Below are 16,038 nucleotides of genomic sequence, written 5' to 3'. Positions count from 1 at the left end.
CTCACACTTGGCGGGCCTTAATTTGCCCACCCACGTAAAATGGCGGCACACAGCCAATCATGGGCAGTGATAGCCTGCTCCCGTACAACACCCCCCCCAACGGGGAGAAAATTCACCCTATGATTACAGGATGATCTAGACTAGGAACTGAATATTCAAGGACATTCGTCATTTAGGAAGGATAGGCAAAAAGGAAAAGGAAATGGGGTAGTATTGAGTCCAACCACAGTCCAAGAGCATAAAATGTAAAGCACACAATAGTTTAACCATGACCCTTGTAGAAAATCATAAACTAGCTACTATAGTAATGTAGCGAAGTGTGGCTGCTAATTTATGTACAGTATTTGTTTTTTATATATTAGAACAGAAATAAACATTGATCAGGACACCTCTACCACTCTTATTTGGATAATGCCATGGGATAGTGTAATGAACTTGATGTACCGGACAGGTTTCTTACTTGAAATAGAACTTTATAACAGAGCTCGTTGAGAAGCTACATGCTTGAACCAGGTCCAAGACTATAAAGCTCCGCCCCTAAGATTACCCGTGTTCAGGGCTTATTCATCAGTACAATCACGTGAACCCTAAAGGCAGTAGGAAAGGTTATATCTACAATCACTACAGACAGTTAATGTATTTCTGAGATGACAGAAGGGAATTTGGTTTTACAGTTATTTGATGGACAGAACTGCTGATGTGCAGCACTCCCTCAATGAAGTGAAATTCCAGCCTAGATTATATTTCAAGTCTCTCAAGTGAGGCTTGAATTCACAACTCCCTGACTTGGGAGTGGAAATGCTACTACTGAGCCAAGGCTAACGTTCGAGTTTGTATTCTTTCTGAATAGTTCTTTGTAGTGTAAAGTACAATTTTTGCTTAAGTCATAAAAAAAGTACAGATGAGGTAGCACGCTAATGGTTTCCATCATATGTTCTAAGTTCACCTTAATAATTTCACTAACCTATCTGAATTTTAGGTATTAATCATTCTTTGCATGAAGATTCTTATTTAGCTGGATTGTGGTATTATCTGGTAATCCTTCAGTGGTAGTTTAACTGTAGGGAGTACTCCAAAATTAACTTCTCTTCTCGTTATGTCTTCTATAAGTTCTTTATATACATCTCCATTACAAAGCTGAGGAGATTGAGTTATTCTGTTTTCTTCTCATAATTTCAGTTCCATAACATTAGAGATCAGCTATGTGTCAGTGTCAGACTTCCGGGAACTATGGATTCCTCCACTTCTGGCCTCCTATGCATATCTGCTTTCGTTGCAACAGCATTGACAGCTGTGCCTTCAGTAGCCTAGGTGTTATAAGCTTTGGCATTGACTTCCTAAATGTCCTCCTCTCTTTTACACTTCTCCTCCTTAAAAATACTCTTTAAAACCCACCTCTTTGACCAAACTCATGGTCACCTGTCCTAACCATCCCTTCATGTGGCTTGGTTAAAAATTCTGCCTGTGAAACGCCTTGAGAAATGTTACTTTGTTTGTTGCTATGTAAATGCAAGCTGTTGGGTATATTATATTTAATGTTATTTAGTATGCAAAGAGTTAAAGAACTTGAACATCATAGTGATCTTTCTTACCTTACTATTCCTTGTCATGGACTAGTCAGGAAAATATAATTCTCATAATATTATTGGAATTTATTGTAAAATAGAGTAATAATGGGATGTGTCTATATATGTGTGTGTGTGTGAGAGAGAGAGAATTAATTGAATTAGTCTTGGTCTTTGATGTAAGAAGATAAGTTAGGTTTGAAATGTTAATTAGGTAAACATGGGGAAGTTTAGAAACATATGTGTCAAGGGAACATTTTCATTTTTAGTTAAACCAGGATAGATTGTTTTCAAAAAGAAGGAGTGAAATGTGATACAAAAACAGAATTACCTGGAAAAACTCAGCAGGTCTGGCAGCATCGGCGGAGAAGAAAAGAGTTGACGTTTCGAGTCCTCATGACCCTTCGACAGAAATGTGATACCTAGTCAGGTGAAATTTAGAAACAGTATGTTTATTTTTCCCAAAGATTATGAGAGGTTTTTATTATCAGGAAGATAATGCCCAAAATATAGTGAAACAATAGATATTTGCATTCAAAGAGGGATATATGTATAATGGGAAGAAAGACTGTTTGTAAGGGAAGGCATTTTAAGATCTTACAAGTGTGGAAAAGCCTTCAGTATCTATGCCTCAAACTGCTGTCTTCAAAGGACTGAAGTTAAGAAAACTTAATTTGAATTCTACTTGTTCAGGATATCATGTTTCTTTGCCTGGGTCTTTTAAAATCTATGTGTTTTACTGTTGCCTTAACAAAAGTATAACTGGGAGTTAGATTGATTAGGGGATTTAGAAGTTATCATAGTAGTGATTTGTAGATCTATGTATGTATTTAAAATCATTTCTCTTATTAACTAATGTTTAATTTAGTCTTATAAAAACCTATATACGTCTTATTGCTACTGAATTCAAGGCGTGCCCCTCGAAACTAGGTTGTGGCAGTGGTTTCAAGTTTCGCTTTGGGATTTGAACAACTCAGCATTTGCCATCGGCTGTGCCATAACAGACTTATTTATGTAACACTTCCAGATATCAACTTATCTGGAATTTAAGGTAACTAATAAAAAGTTGCAATGGAATTTTGTACTCATTTGATAACTACAGTCCATATTGAATGTTTTCAGATCAAATACAGCATGTGACAGCTGCAGAGGATAGCTCTACAAAATGTGCCAACAATATCCCTTCAAGCTAACCTAACAGGAGCATAATCTGATGTACTAATATCATTGGAGAGATACCATTCCATGTTTTGTGATCAATACATTAGTTTTAATGTATTTTTTTGTTATAATAGGAACAGTCAGCTAGATAATTGGAATTGAGAGGTATAGAGAGACGTGCAAGAATTAGGATTATATGGGTGAAGAAAGTAGTTTAAAGTAACGTCACCACAATTCATTCGACTATTTTTAAATAAAGTCATCCTGTATTTTTATCGTTAAAGAGGCTTTGTGGATTTCTTGTGCGAGACCATTGGCTGGATTTTGTGGTACTGAGATGGGACCGCAGAGATGGATTCTGAAAAAAATGGTTGCCAAACAGTGAAGCCAGAAGGCCCACTTCTGTTTCCAGTGCCAGGTGAGGTGGGGATGGGTAAGGGGTGAAGGGGGCTGCTGTAGGAGGTGAGGGGGAGTTTGGCGATGAGGGGAGTAAAGAGGTGAGGGGATGATGGTGTGGAGGGCTTTATACTGATTTGTAGGTTTAACGTTTATGTAGGTTCTACTTATGTTGATGCTATTGAAGAACCAGGCTGATATTTCTGGGAATGGAGGCAAGCCTTTTAACTTAGCCACTTTGGCATTGGCCCACCTACATCTCCGCCTCGGGCCAGTTATCTTCTGGAACTGCCTGCCGGCACTGCCAAGACGGAATCAGGATTCGGGGGTCACGACTTCCAATTCCCACCTTTAATGGTAGAATCCAGTCCCATGAATTCAATGCCAATTAGCAGAGTATTAAATGCAATTTTGTATTGTGTTGTGATTCATTCCCACTGAAAACCCCATTAAGACCATCCCTACTCATTCCATTGAAAACCTCTGCAGTCATTTATCCCACTATTGTGAACTCAATCCAAGTTCAGGCCCCCAAGCTGAGGAAACAATATTTTGAACATCTGTTATATGCTTTGTCTATATTAAGCAAACCAAAGATTTTTAAATCTAAGGTGAATGCATCAAGGTATTCTATCGATACTGCAACAAGCATAATGACGTGAAGAAAATTAAGATTTGGTTTACCAAATATGAAATTTTGGTCATCCTATCAAGGTCTCGTTCTAGACTTTTGTGGAATTTAAAGTGCTTTAATGACTCTCAAGTTTTTAAATGAACAGGCACTGTGTCACTTAGAAAGTTTTCTTCACTATTTTAAAAGGCCTGTTCGAAGATTAACAATGGAGACCAGAAAAGTGGAACATAGCAACTATATGTTTGACTAATTTATTATGAACCAATGGAATTATAGCTTGCCTGGCTTTTTGGCATTGTAAATATTAACAAGAATTTAAATATTCCATCAGGGCATACAGCTTTATCACTAAGTACCTGCAGTGGAAATACAATTAACTTCAGTTCCTTTCTGAGCTGTCAGTTTCAGAAAATGGTGATTCATACAGATAAAAATTTGCATTGGTGCTGCGACTAACCTTTATAATATACTATAATTCGAGAATTAAACGTGGCAGTTCTGAGGACTATGGAAAGCAAGAACTTCACTCCAGTTTACATTCTGAAATAAATTATATGAACAAGAATGACAAGAATTTATTCAACTGCCTGTATCCTAACATCAGTAATATAAATTGAATGCATCATGTTGTTGCTATGTTGATGAAGTGAGATGAATTGATTTGTGTCAGGAGAGTGGGTATTGGAGGAGTGTTCTGTGTATCCATTTAAATTGTTCTGAGCTTGGAGTTTTCCATTAATGATGCGAGTTGGGAGCTGGACTTCAAACAAAATATTTCAGCATTAGAAGATATCATAGTGTGTTAGGTAATCTAACATAGAATTTGAAGTCTAATGTACATTGCTTGTTTTTAAAATAATATTTGAATGGCTGAATGCAACATGCACATTGTAGTTCAATACAAGTGAGAAAATATATCTATAGGGGCATTATAATTAAAATCAAATAAATAAAATAAACTTCTCGTGTTTAGGCTAGAAGGTACAACGATCACTCAAGCAATGAACATTAATAATATATGTAGTCAGGTAAAGTTGTTTTCATCAACACCATTTCACTTGTTCAATGTGTTGTGAATGCCCTGGGCCCCTTCTAATTGAAATGTACTACTGAAACTAATTGACTTATTCCATACCCTCATTTTACTTTTATTTTGATCCAAACATTGACCCACTTTGTAAGTAAAATTCAGAACAGCTTAATTTATGCAAAACAGATTAATTATGAGCTTTGCATTCAAAATTGAAATATGGCTTTTATTCTTGACTGATTGCTTTAAAATTCTTGTTTGATCTGTGGCACAGCACATTCCTCTGCACTGATTTCTTGGGCCAAAGGTACACACTAAATCAATCAATGACTATGTGATGATTAACATTACATTTACTGGAAAATATCATTTAATATGAATGCAAAATGAATACATTGTATGCTCAGTAGTGAGCACCTTTTTACATTCGGCATCACTTTTTTTTTGGCCAATTAGTTTAATTTGTCAGGTAGTTATCAACCCTACCACCAGTGCCAATGATTTATCTTTATTATATACCAAAACCCTTCAAGATACACAACAATGGATAAAGGAATGGTAAGAATTTGTCATGTTCTTTAAGAAACAAATCCATTACCAAGGTCATTTATCCTAGTTTAATTTCAATCTTCGGGCAGAGTTGTCCCAGATTTGTACTAAGTGTGGCAGTGGATGGGTAAAGCGATGTTTTACCCTCTGACTGAGTTATCACACCATATCATCTCAAGCCCGCCGTATTACTTATGCATTCCTGGGAAACACACCTGTTTCCATAATGGGTGGGTTCTCATTAGCCAGCCACACCATCATACTGGGCGCTGTATTTAAAGTCCAGCCACATGCGCATACCTCAGTGCTTCCAGCCCATGACTGCTGCAGGGAAGATGTCCACGAAAGGCAAAAATAATGCAGAACCCAGGTTTAGCGACGTCTCACTGGAACGCCTTTTGGATGTCATGGAGGCCCATTATGATGCCTTCTACCCCCGCTTTAGCTGCAGGATGGGCAGTGGCATGACCAGCCAGGCTTGGGAGGTGGTGACAGCTGTGGTCAGCGATAATGCCCTACCAAAGAGGACAGCCACTCGGTGCCATAAGAGGATGAATGATCTCTTCCATTCCACCAGGATAAATCACTCTTCTCATCACTCTCAACTCACACACTCACAAGCCCATCACACATTCACAGGGATCTCACTCACTGCTGGTTCAAGGGACATCACCATTCACTCTCTCGCACTCCCCTTCATTGTCCTCATCCCATCCATGGGACCACTTAACTCTCACAGATGACAGACATACTCCTCATTTGGCCTGGCAGGCATCTTGCTTACATGCTGTCCATCACTATTCATACAGGACAAGCTGGCACACAACAAGAGGGAGAGGTTGCAGACCGGTGGAGGAATGCCTGAAATCGAGGTCCTCATGGACTTTGAAAACAGAGCCATCAAGCTGGCTGGCGATGATCTGGACAGCTAATGTGCTGAAGGTGAAATCGAGGCTGCTGTACCAAGTGAGGGTCCAGCAGTGCAAAATCCATTAGAAAACCATGCCATGAGTGATGTATCCTCGATGACAGGCCACTGCCTTTCACTAATTATCTCCCCTTGCTTCCACAGGCACATCTGGGAAACAGCTGATGGAGTCCATGACCCAGGGCCTCCAATCAAGTCCCAAAGAAACACTGGAAGAGGAATCGAAAGGCACCGTCATGGTGCTCACCCACATCCTCCACCAATGCAGAGAGACACACCTCAGCGGGACCTAGCTTTCGAATAGTCTCAGGATCACAACCTGATGAGCACATCACACTTTCTGATCCACAGCAGGCAGCAGCAGGGAATTCCCTGGTGCCTGGCACTCAGAAAAAGCCAGAACTTTGCTGAGTCCGAGACAGATGACGAGCCTCTGGACTCAGTTGTGGAGCTGCAAAAGAAACTCGGGAACAACAGGAAGGGATGTCCGCTGCATTCCTCAGATTGCGAGGCATGATGGAGGAGTCTGTTTGCCTTCAGGCTGAGGTGATAGTGCCGGCATACCAACGCATCAAGGTCAACGGTTGTAGGACGGCGGCCGCTGTGGAGACCTTGGTCCAGGACGTCGCGACTGCGCTGTTGCGCAGGCTCAACTCTATCACTGATGCTATAGTTGGCCTCCAACAGTGTGTACGTGAGAGGGGTGTGTCACAGCTCAATCTCACTCCAGCTACCCCTTCTCCTCGGAATCAGCCAGGGGTCCTTGGGCACCCATAGGGAGGAAGATCTGGAGGTGTCTTCTCAGAGACCATCCAGCCAGATGACTCCGGATGTGTCCGGCCCATCTGAAACTCCTTCCTGTGACTACAGCCGCTCTAGCTTCATAGGCCAAGGAGGGTGCCACTTCCACACAGCAGGACTCCAAAAGCTGGCCAGGGCCCTCCAGGTCTCACCCTCCAGAGGACACCTGCCAAGGTAATCACAGACAGGCTGTAGCAGTCAGCAGGCTGCCTCCACCTCCTCTGTGGATGTCCAAGGAGCACCATGACATAGAGGCAGGGTTAGGAAAGTTAAGTAGATGTAACTGTTTTGAATACAACCAATTAAATTAACAAAATCAGGGACAAAGTAAAAGGCAGCCCCTTAGTTGCACAGCCTCATCACGGGTGTAAATCACTTGTGCATACTATTCACTATTGTCAATAAACTCCCAAGAGTGTATCCCTGCCTATGGCTCCTTGTTCTGAGGAGCAGTGTTCATGCCACTCAGATGGGAAATCTTTCTGCACAAGATAAAAGGCAGGTGCCTCCATCCGGGGCCTCTTCCCTGTGCTTTATGCAGCCTTCAGACCAAAGTGATGGTCCGGTCTCACACTCCCTGAAACATTAATGATGTCTGCACCTCAGTGGTGCTTGTCATCACTGCCAGAATGTTATGGGCATGTGCCATAGAGTTCTCTCATTCTTCCTTGTGTGCTCTCAGCATCTTTAAGGTGGGGCTGGCCCCCATCTCTTCAGCATCTGTCACTACTGATACTGTTCTCCTGAAGGTGTCAGGTGGTGAAGGCAGACAAAGGATCAGATGCTTCTAAAGTTTCATGGCTGTGTCTCTATGATGTGACCCTGATCACAGAGTGCAAGCACACTGCCCTCAGCCAGATAGGAGTCAGACATTCTCAGAGACTATGTAAAGATCAATGGAGCATCCTTACTGCATGTTGTCATCCTCCTCCTACAATCAAGAGACTTTTGGGGCCTCCATTGCATCTCCATGACAGGAGCTTTATCACAGAGGGTATAAGTGGTGCCATAAGCCAGACTGGAGTCAAAATTTCACAGATGCAATGTGAGGGTCTATAGGGTCACCTCACTGTATGTTGTCATCATCCTCCATAAATCTAGCAGCTGTTAGGGCCTCCAGAGCCCACCTACCACATCTAGCCAGTGCAAGGACCTTATCCCTGTCATTGCCACCTTCGAGGATCTCCTCACCCTCACCCCCATCGGCATCATCCTCATCCAAGGAAACCTCCAGTTCCTCCATCTGCTCTTGAGCCAGCAACTCTCCCCATTGCAGTGCCAGGTTGTAAAGGGTTCAGTAGGCAATGACGATGCGTGACACCCTCTCTGGACTATATTGCAGGGCTCCACCAGAACTGTCCAGGCACTGGAACCTCATTTTCAGCATCCCAATGGTTTGCTCCATCAATTTTCCAGTTGCATCATGAGCCTCATTATGCCTTCTCTCTGCCACAGTCTGAGGCTTCCACACGGGCATCATTAGTCACATCCCCTTGTCCCCAAGGAGCCATCCCTGCACCTTCTGTGGACCCTTGAATACATCAGGGACCTGTGACCGACTGAGAATGTAGAAGTCGCGCACACTCCCTGGAAACTCTACACATACCTGCAAGATGCGTTTCTGGTGGTCACACACCAGTTGCAAATTCAATGGATGGAATCCGTTGTGGTTGATGTAGTTGACTGTGTGCTGTGACAGAGACCTGAGTGCCAGGCAGCACTGTTAGCGTGAACCATTGAGGAGACTGGTCCACGCCGGGATGCTGACATTGTAAGGGACTATGAGCGCCTCCACCAGCCACTACTCCATGGCCAGCTTAGTGAGGAGATTGTACAACATGCGCAGTCATCCAATTAGTCCAGTAAAAGGCTCATCACTTTGCAGTTTGCGCTCAAGGGGTGAAAAGCTGTGGAGCATTTGGTGGTACTTTCATGCCTCTGTGTTGCTCGAGTGGGCAGATAAGCTAGAAGCTTGACTCCAATCATATAAATGGCTACGCCTGAAGTGTTTCAGTTGCAGAGGAATATATAATGTGCCCCTAATGCGTGGCCACTTCCCTGGCCCACCCTCGTCTCGTCCCGAATATTTGTGCACTACGTTCAACCGCAGGGCATCTCTAGCACCTTCCCAAGTCACCTCCATGGCAGGGCTGCCCTTGCTCACCCTCCCAGGCTTGAAATCCAACAGGCAACCCTGGTGAGCGCTGTGCACCCACCTCCAAGTTCCCCTCAAAGTGCAGCCCACCAAGTGCATGTTTTTTATATGCTGTTGGAAAACACGTCGGTGTGCTTTCCCACCGATGTTGGCAGACGATCCAGCAGGGGAGGACGATGCCAGTAGGCTGGCCTAATAATGATATGCAAATGTATTACAATGAGGTTCCCGACATCTGTGGGCTGAGCAATCTGGTTTTACGCTGTTGTGAAACCGATCGTGTCATATTGTCCATTCACGCCACCGAACACGCTGGACGCTGACATGCACAGAAAATCCTGGCCTTCGGCTGTTTCAACCAAATTTTTCAATTTGTTCTTTCAGCCTTGCATGGGAAAACTTAAGTCTTGTGAAAATCATATATAATGGTGCTGACGAAATCACCGGGCCTGAATCAAAACTCGAGTAAACCATCAGAGGAGCACATCAATTTGCTTCTTGATTGGGAAAGTTGTACTTCAGTAAGCAGAATTATTAGCCTGGATTTTGCAGTGGTGAAGGGACAGTGTTTGCCATTGAGCTCAAACAAAGCTGCCCAAAAGGTATAATGAGCTCCCTGGCTCCTAACCATGACTGTAATTACATTCTGACACCAGCAATTGGAGATCTCTGGCATCAAGTAACAGTGGTGTCATCAAGCCGGTTAAGAAAAAGCTTTGCCTCGTCACTTTTGATTTTCTTGCCAATCACCTTAAATCTGTGTCCCATGGCTCTTCACCCTTTCACCAATGGGAATGATTTCATTTTACCTGCTCTGTCAAATCCCCCTCATAATTTGAACATTTCAGTCAAACCTCCTCTCAACCTTCTCTAAAGTGGACAACTCTAGCTTCTTCAAATTATACTTATAACTAAAGTCCCTAACCCCTGCAACCTTCTGCACCATCTCTAAAGACTTTTCTTCCTTCCCAAAGTGTGGTGGCAGAATTGGACAAAATAAGCTGATTTTGGAGTTGGGTCACATGCAGGCACGGAGAGGGCACGGGCCATGGGTGAGAGGTGAGGAGGGGAGAGGGCTAGAGAGCCGAACAGCCTTTACTACAACTGGAACAAAGTTCCGGGGAACTGAAGCAGGCTTCTAACCAGCCTGCCTCGGCATTCATCCACCTCTCTGACCACATCCAAACTGCTTCTGGGTTCTATGGCCCTACTCACTCCTGCCCTCCCAGAGTGAAATAGTGTGTGTGGAGGCCATTTAGAAAGTGATGGATCTGCCAAGCAGGGAAGTTTCCAAATTGAGCTTTCCACTTTGTTAGCAAAATTCCAGCCCAATAATTCAGCTGAGGCCAAACCAGTGTTTCATGACGGTTCATGATAAGTTCCTTGCTTTTGTAATGCATGTCTCTATTTATAAGTCCCAGTATCCTGTATGCATTTCAAATCACTTTCTCAACCTGTCCTGCCACCTTCAATGATCTGTGCCCCAGGTTTCCCTTTTACCTGTACCCCTGTTAGAGTTGTACCTCCTAGTTTGAATTGCCTCTTCTCACTCTTTCAGAATGAGTATCATTTCACATTTCCGTGAATTAGATATCATCTGCCAAGTGTCTGCCCATTCTACCAACCTGTCTATGTTCTCTTGAAATCTACCAGTCTCCTTCTTACAATTCACAATACTTCTAAGTTTTGTGTCATCTACAAATGTTGAAATCAAGCCCTGTACCCAAATTATGAAGAAATTAATTAATTAATACATCAAGGAAAGTTGTGTTCCTATACTGACTCCTGGGAAACCCCACTGCATACTTTCCTCCAGTCTGAAAAACAACTGTTCATCCCTATTTTCTGTTTCCTGTCACTCAGCCAACTTTGTATCCATGCTGTCACTGTTCCTTTTATTCTATTTGTTTCAGCTTTGCATTCTGTTAAACTTTATCAAATGCCTTTTGGAAGCACATATGCTTCCAACTGTATTGCCCTCAGGAACCCTCTCTGTTACCTCATCAAAAATATATTTTTAAATTGATATTTTTGATTATTTTAAAAATGTATGGAAGTTTTTTTGTTATGGACATGAAGGGAATAACACTCCAGACTCCCTAAAAAACAATTCCAGGGCCAGAGAAGTTGTTCAACAGTAATGTGCACTTAGTACACCACCATAAACTCGGTTACACCTCATTCAACAGGGCAAAACATTTTCAATGATTTTTACAGCAAGGATGGTATCTAAAAAGTTGATGTTCATGTCAATTCACTCTTTTCTATGCTGGTTGTTTCTGCAAAGCATGCAACAATGCACGCTGTGGAGGAACAGAGTCTCCTTGAGAGCAACTTCTAGATTTCTATGTTTAAGTACACATGGGTGAGCGCCAGAAATAGCTGTCAGTTTCACAGAGTAATTACAGCAAACGTTGACAGTTTTGCCATCATTATGACCTCAAAGTCCAGACGTTATATATGTTTGCAGCACATCCATTTTTATATCATTTTAGACATTGTCACACAAATTCTTATTCTGTGAAATTGAAAAATTGGCCTTGTTCAAAGTTTATGTCAATTATTAAATCTTTGCTATCAGGTAAATCTCAGTATGTTTTATTAGAAATAAGCTTTGTATAAATAGCCTGTGCAGTTTTTAATATCCTGAAATCAAAGACACACTTCTCTGGTTTGAATTCCATCTTCCATTTCTTTGCCCAACTGACCAGGCCATTCAAATATTAGTGTTCTTTTTTCCCTAAAATGTATAAATTATGAGGTAAAGAAGGTTTTTAAAGTTTACCAGAATGCAAAGCTTTTTTAGTAAAGCATGCCCTCACACTGCAATGTAATTGTACAGCCTTGGTCCAATCATGGACATAAGAGCTGAACCCAAGAGGTGAGGTGAGAGTCATTGTTCTTGACAGAAAGGCAGCAGTTGACCAAGTGTGTCAACAAGGACCCCTGGCAAAACAAAGGAAAATGGTTGTGGTTGTTGGAAGTCAATCATCTCAGGCCCAGGACATTGCTGCAGGAATTCCTCAGGGTGGTATCGTAGCCCCAACCATCTTCAGCTGCTTCATCAGTGACCTTCCCTCCATCATGAGGTCAGAAGTGGGGATGTTTGCTGATGATTGCATGATGTTCTGCACCATTCATGACTCCTCAGATACTGAGGCAGTCCATGTCCATGCGCAGCAAGAACTGGACAACATTCAAGCTTGGGCTGATAAGTGACAAATACCATTCATGCCACACAAGTGCCAGGCAATGACCACCTCCAATGAGAGAATCTAACCATCGGCCCTTGATATTCAATGACATTACTATTATCATTGTTGAATTCCCCACCAATGACATCTTGGGGGGCTACCATTGAAAAGAAATTTAACTGAACCAGCCATATAAACACTGTGGCTACTAAAGCAGGTCAGAAGCTGGAAATTCTGCGATGAGTAACTCACCTCTTGACTTCCCAAAATCTGTCAGCATCTACAAGGCACAAATCAGGAGCGTGATGGAATACTCTCCACTTGGCTGGATGAGTGCAGCTCCAACCACATTCAAGAAACTCAACATCATCTAGGACAAAGCAGTCTACTTCATTAGTATCCCATCCCCCACCTCAAACATTCACCCGCTCCACCATACATGCGGTGTGCACCATTTGCAAGATGCACTGCAGCAGCTCACCAGCTCAGCAACTGACGTTCCAAACCCATCACCACTTTCAATTAGATGGACAAGGGCAGAAGATGCATGGGAACAGCACCACCTGTAACTTTCCCTCCACGTCACTCACCATCCTGACTTGGAACTATATTGCCATTCCTTCATTGTCATTAGGTCAAAATCCTGGTACTCCTTTCTAACAGCACTCGGTGCTCCTGTAACACCAGGATTGTAGCAGTTCAAGAAGATGGTTCACCACCATCCTCTCAAGGTTAATTAGGAATGGGCAAGAAATGCTGACCTAGCCAATGATGCCCACATGTCATGAAAGAATGATAATAAAAATTACCTCACCAGATTTGTGCCTCAATATTAAGATTCTTCCACCAGGTTTTCATATACTTCAGTTTATTTTCTGACTGCAAAGCACGTGAAGGAGAATTTTGTGTACATAAATAAATTGATTTAGAGAGTGCCATTCACCACCTCAGAATATCACAAATGCTTTGCAGGCAATTAATGCATTTTGTAGTGTGGTCACTCTTGTAATATGGGGAAAGAAGGCACCCGATCTGCAGACAAGGTCTTGCCTACATCAATTAAACTGTTTTGCTGGTGTTCTGTGTGGGTTAAATGTTCTCTAGAACACCAGGAGAACTTGCCTGCTCTTCTTCAAATAGCATTGTTATCTTTTATTCCCATCTGAGAGACCAGATGTGACTTCTGTTTAACATCACACCTGTGAGAGGGCATTTCTGCCAGTTTAGCACTCTGTTAGTATGCTACTGGAGTGTCAGCCAAGATTATATGTTTGTGTCCTTGTGTAGGGCTTGCAACCACTATCTTTTTGACTTGAGACTATCATACTGCTGTTGAGAAGCCTGCATTTTCGCTCCGGGGTCGAGAGCGAAATGACAGAACATTTCCCAGCTCCGCCAAGCCAAACGAGGAAAAGAGGCCCAGAAGGTTGGGTCTTCATTCCAGGAGTGGGCAGGCTGGAAGTGAAGTGGAAGCTGCTGGGTGTGGAGGCAGGCTGGGGCCAAAGGCTTGCCTTTGTGCTCTGATGGTTAAAGTTATTAAAAAATGATTAAAAAAAAATACAACCCTCCAGCCCTCACCCCCCACACATTCCCCACATCTCATCCATGACAATCTATGCCACATCATGCCCCCACCCATCCCCATGGCCCGTCATACATTCCATGCCACCCTGTCCACCTCTACCCATGGCTCCCATGGCCCTTACACACCCTATGCCACTCTATCCACTTCCACTTCCATGACCACTCATACCTTCCATGTGACGTTAGAGTGATTGACTTTGACATCAAGTTATTTGACCGAGTGAAGCAACAAGGACTCCTAGCAAAAGTGGAGTTGATGGGAATCAGAGGGAAAACTCTTCACTTGTTGGAGTCATACCTAGCACAAAGGAAGATGGTTGTGGTTGTTGGAAGTCGAACATCTCAGATCCAGGACATCACTGTAGGAGTTCCTCAGGCCCAACCATCTTCAGCTGCTTCATCAATGACCTTCCTTCCATCATAAGGTTAGAAGTGGGAATGTTCGCTGACGATGATACAATGTTCAGCACCCTTCATGACTTCTCAGATACTGAAGCAGTCTATGTTCATACACAGCAAGATGTGGACAACATTTAGGATTGGCTTGATAAGTGACAAGTTACATTCGTACCACATAAATGCCAGGCAGTGACCAACTCTAACAAGAGAGAATCTAACCATCTCTCCTTGATGTTCAATGGCATTACCATTGCTGAATCTCCTCTATCAACAACGTGGGGGTTACCCAGGACCAGAAACTGAACTAGACTAGCCATATAAATATGGAGAGCCAGTTAGAGGCTGGGAATTATGTGGGGAGTAACTCACCTCTTGAGTCTCCAAAACCTCTTCACCATCTACAAGGCAAAAGTCAGGAGTGTGATGGAATACCGTCCATTTGCTTGGATGAGTGCGGCTCCACAACACTCAAGCTTGACACCATCCAGGACATAGCGGCCCACTTAATTGGCACCCCAGCCACCACCTTAAACATTCACTCCCTCAACCACCAATGCACAGTGGCCTCAGGCAAGTGAAGATTCTACAGGGCGAGGGCTGTAATGGGGAAGGAGGGGCAACCCAGGGTGTATGTGGGGGCATAAGTTGACCTGTGTAAGTGGGCTCAAGATGGTGAGGGCTGAGGAGGCAGTCTCCAGAGCAAATGAGGCCAGATGGAGATGTGAGGGGATATGTGTAAAAGTGAGTGGTGATGTGCCTTGAGCTGGCAGTGAGTAAGATGCTAGTGAATGTGTTGGGATTGAGTATGAGAGTTTGGAGTGAAGAGATGTTTGCGTTACCCTGGCAGCACAGATGAGACTATTTATCCTCTTTCTACTTTGGATGGCCAACCTCTTCTGTGAAGCATTGGCACTAATCACGTCTGCTACTGCCTCCCAAGCCTGAGTGCTGAGATTCCTGGACCTCCTGTGCCCAGAGCCGGGGTAGAGGACATTACAGCAGGCCTTCACGGTGTCCAAAAGTTGTTCCAGGGACACGTCACTGAATCAGGTGTTTGCAGCCTTCTTGTCTTTCAGAGCCATGTCTTCTGTGCAGCAGTCCTTTGTTGGCAGCATTGAGAGGTGTGCATGTGGCTACACTTTAAATATGGCATTCGGTGTGAGGAAGCAGCGAGGTGATGGCGTGACAGGCAAATGAAAGCCTGCCTGCCATCAAAATGGCATGTTTCCTGGGAATGCATGATTAATGAAGTAGAATTGGGATGATACTGCATGAAAAGCCACCATTGCAGCTGGCGGGTAAAATGTTCTTTTCCCCACCTGCTACCGTGCTTGGTCCAAATTTGGGATGATTCCGCACTTAATTTTTTATGAAACATTTATATTCCATAACTACTTGGATCTTTCAATAAAACTGTTCACTTCATAGCCACCCTCTGTGATTATGTTAGGTTGTAGAATCAGATATGCAACATAACTCCTATAATGATAACCCTTAAGCTTATGTCAACAGACAGACACTGATTTTGTTTAAATTTCACACATTTTTTTTTCAATTTATAGCCCAGCAGAGTTAAATCACTTGACAGTTTTGCTGATTCCAGTGAGTTATGACAATTCTTTGACAGCTCGGCAGTTCATTA

The sequence above is a fragment of the Carcharodon carcharias genome, chromosome 9, assembly GCF_017639515.1.
Source record: "Carcharodon carcharias isolate sCarCar2 chromosome 9, sCarCar2.pri, whole genome shotgun sequence".
NCBI classification, from domain to species: Eukaryota; Metazoa; Chordata; class Chondrichthyes; order Lamniformes; family Lamnidae; genus Carcharodon; species Carcharodon carcharias.
This window is presented reverse-complemented; position numbering follows the sequence as displayed.